We start from the raw sequence: 4,001 nt of genomic DNA, 5'->3' as shown, positions 1-4,001 counted from the left end.
GCCTTTTTAATTTTTTATTTTTGAGACACAGTCATGTCAAATCACTGAGTGTCACAGTCTGGACTTGAACTTGTGACCCTCAAAGTTTACTGAAGCTGGAGGCGTCAGCCTCCCAGCATGAGGGGATTTCAGGTTCAGAGCACTACACCAGCTGACCTCTACTTATTCACATTATGTATGCAAATCTCAGAAAAAGATGAGAAAGGTAGCCAAAGTGCTTCTGAAAAGACTAAACTCTTAATGTGGCTTGCATTTTATAGGATCCGCTTCATCTCTACTTATGTCCACTCTATGGTGGAACTGACCTATGCCATACCCTAGAGTCTATCTGGAGTCATAGAGAGCGGAGATTGATGGGGTGCAAAGCTAACGTCAGCTCCGTTTACTAAAGAATCATTCTTTCCTCCTTTACATCAGGTTGCGAGGGCTCACAAGTGAGGTGCTTCTTAACAAAGAAGCTGTTTCACAGTAAGCCTTGTAGACAGCGTGTGGAACACGTGTATGTTGGCAGGCCCTCTTTTCCTTTTTACATTATAAAAGTTTATTGCAAAGTGAAAACATTCCCCCATAAAGTTGTTCCTGCCTCACTCTGCCTTTAACTTGTCTCTGTGTACAATTTTCCCTAATTCTTCATCCCGTACTCCTGCCCCAGGAATGGGCAAGATGGTTGATAAGGTTAAAGATAGTTAAATTAATGTGGATAGCAATGCCGCGAGAGCTTTTTCATCCCAGCAAAGGAAACCTATGACTATGGAAATCATTTTATTGTGAAAATTATCACTTTATTGTAAAAAAAAAAAAACAAGACTCTTTTAGTTCTTACTCTGCTTCAAGAAGAAAATGCTACTTTGAATGGAACATTTGGGTCAACACTTTATTTGGATGAGCTAGTTCTCTGCCACACACTATTTCTGAGTACCAAATGACTAGATGATGACATAACTACTTTGAAAACTCCAAAGCATTCTCATACATATATTTCCATGACTTCTCAATGCACAAAACATTCTCCTGCTTCCTGGGGATAAATCGAGAGGAAAGACTTTATCATTTATTTTGGTGACATATTGTCAATATTCAAATTGTTCACATCAAATGTTTACATAATCAGTCTGAGGCATAATGGTGAGCACATTTGTCTACTTTTCTTGGATTATAGAATGATGTTTGTCAGGATGCTAAAATCAGAAAAAGGCAACCAAGAAAGTGAGAGAGTCGGACACATGAACCTATATCTGAAAGACCAAAACCTACTATTTTTTGTCTTACTAAAGGACATGTTTCAGGGTCAGTACTGCTGGTCCCCATTCCCAGTCACATCACATATGAATTCTTTGCAGGTGTATACATTGTAGGTAAATGAGACATGGAAGAAGGAGACGCTCCATACTTAGGAAAGCCATCTATCTAAAATTTTGTCTTGGAGAGCTGGGGAATCCTAACGTTCATTGCTAATTTTTGGCTTAAGTTTTAATCTAAAGGTATAGTATTTCCCCTTGGTTTCATCTCAGTTCTATCTGACCTTAAGGAATTGGAGTCTGGCAAGTAAGAAGAACCCCCGAACTCTGTCATGCTATAGCACATATTCTCCATGTTTAGAGATACTGAAGGCAGGGAATGAAAACTTCCAAGAAAAGAGACTTTTAAACACCTTTACTTATCCATCTATTGTGGCAGTTCTCTTGACCCGTGAAAGATCTCAACTTGCTTTCAAGTACAGTGAAGTGATGGAAACCATTTTCTGGTTTTCGGTACTGTACTTCAGTGAAAGGCTCTGATAGATAACCTCATGTAGTGGTTTGCTTTGACTTAGACTTTCTGAGGAATAATCATTCTTATTGGCATTTATAAGGCTCTAAGAGGTGACATATCAGAGGTGACATATCAGTAAATCAGAATAATAGAGTAAACTGTAGGGTAAAACCTTTTGATAAAGAGAACATATTAAATTCATGGGAGGAATATGAAATTTGGGAAAGATCTGCATAAATTCAATGTATTTCTCTGCACATTGGGTCATGTATTTAGTGTAACATAAGTGATACTTTTCCCAAGTTCTACAGATATATTAGTGAAAATACTGTAATAAAATCCAAAACTATACCTATATTTCACTATTTTTTTTTCTGTATTTTAGGCAAGGATCTACAGGGTATTCAGGGTCTCACTACAAGATCGTACTCATAGTGATTCTTCTGCTTACAGCCTCCCAAGTGCTGGGATTACAGGCTCACGCCACTGTGCCCAGTCTCAATCACTGGCTCAGTGCACCCTGGGTGGCGGAGCCAGCACGGCAGGCCCAGGGATTGAACCCTCTGTCCTTGTGCCTGCAAGCCTGCAGGCACTTTAATCTGCTGAGCTATTTGGCCAGCCCTCTTCAGTATTATTTTTGCCTGGCCATACTCTGTATTAAAACATAATTTATATTTATGTGGCATTTTCCACATTAGGTATGTGTATGTGTATGTGTATGTGTATGTGTATGTAATTCTAATGCTAATTTATTTAAACATTAGTAGAAAACATTAGTGCCAAAAATCAGATAATGAAAAAGGACCCTCAAGATTTCCATCTTTAAGCCATCCTATGCATCTGTAGAAGTTTAACCACAGTTTATTTTTATTTACATAGTCATCACATTTGAGGACTACATATGTCTACTTATGCGTAGTTCATTTGTTTATTGAGATTTCCTCTCTACCCTGTGCTTCAAAAAGATGTGCATCATCTAAATGTAAAACAACAGCACTACTATTATTAATTAGAACTATAACAATTATAAATTATTCTGAAAGAGCTATTTCTCACCATTAGCAGTCGGATATTCTCATGATTAGAAATAGTAATAGCTAGCACTGAAATAATGCTTTCTAATTTCAACAGTCAGAACCCCACATGTAGATAAATTATATCTATTTATCTAGCTCAAGCTACCAAAATAGGAAAAAAAAATGTCTTGCTCTTTGTGTGTTCTCTTTAGTACCTGTCCTTACAAGATGTGAGAATAATTCGGAGTGAACACATAACTGCCACGGACAATGCTCCTGGGAATCAGACAGCACACTGAGCCTTGGCTGCGGATGTGACCGCCAAGCACTGTAACCAAGTGGCCAAGGGGGGCTTGAAATTGGGGCCACCTGATGGCCGTCCACTGAGCCCCTCTCTGCACCCCACAACACAGGTTCTCTTGTTTTGATTTAACCAAGAAAATGGAGCATAGATACTGATGACCCAAGTTATTTTTCATAGTGACTTTGTCCACAGTCTCTTATACAGCACGTCAAGACTTTGTGATTTCTTCAAAATGGACCACCTAAATAAAAGTTGGTCTAAAAAGCTTAAACACACACACACACACACACACACACACACACACACACACACAGAGGCACACTGAGAGACACACACTCACACGGTCTCAGCATGATGGGAACACTGGCTTACTTTAATTTGATTAACTTGCAAATGTTAGGGTCATTGGTAAGATATGATTGGACTAGATGCTGCCATGTCTGAAACCCTGTTAAATGTCTAGAAATGCAAACAGGATGCAGTGGCTTGTGAAATGAAGGGCGCCCGTGGGCAGCAGAGTCAGGTGGATGTTTTTGCTGTGGTCCTGGCTATGCAGCTTTCTAGCAAGGTGCTTTGTAAGCAACTTGGTTCAACTACGTCAGCCTGAGTTGTCTCTGATGAAATGGGCATCATAATCCACTATCAACATTTGTTGTGGGGAGTAGTAATAAAATAATAGGCCCAGAATAATTCCTGGCATAGTCATTCAGTAAATTATAGTTGTGAGTTTTTTAGATGATGATTATTATAATTATGCCTATATGAGCCCTGAGTATAGAATGAAAGTAATAAAAGGTGTTTTATTAAAAATCTTCCTTTCCTTTGTAGGACTACTCATTACTACCAGGATGAAACATTATTGTTAGTTAAAGGGAAGCACTTCATTCCCTTCTAAAAGACCAATTAGAAGTGAATTTACAGGAATTACA

This window comes from Octodon degus, unplaced genomic scaffold (assembly GCF_000260255.1).
Source record: "Octodon degus isolate 3935 unplaced genomic scaffold, OctDeg1.0 scaffold00049, whole genome shotgun sequence".
Taxonomy (NCBI): Eukaryota; Metazoa; Chordata; class Mammalia; order Rodentia; family Octodontidae; genus Octodon; species Octodon degus.
Note: the sequence above shows the minus strand (reverse complement) of the source record.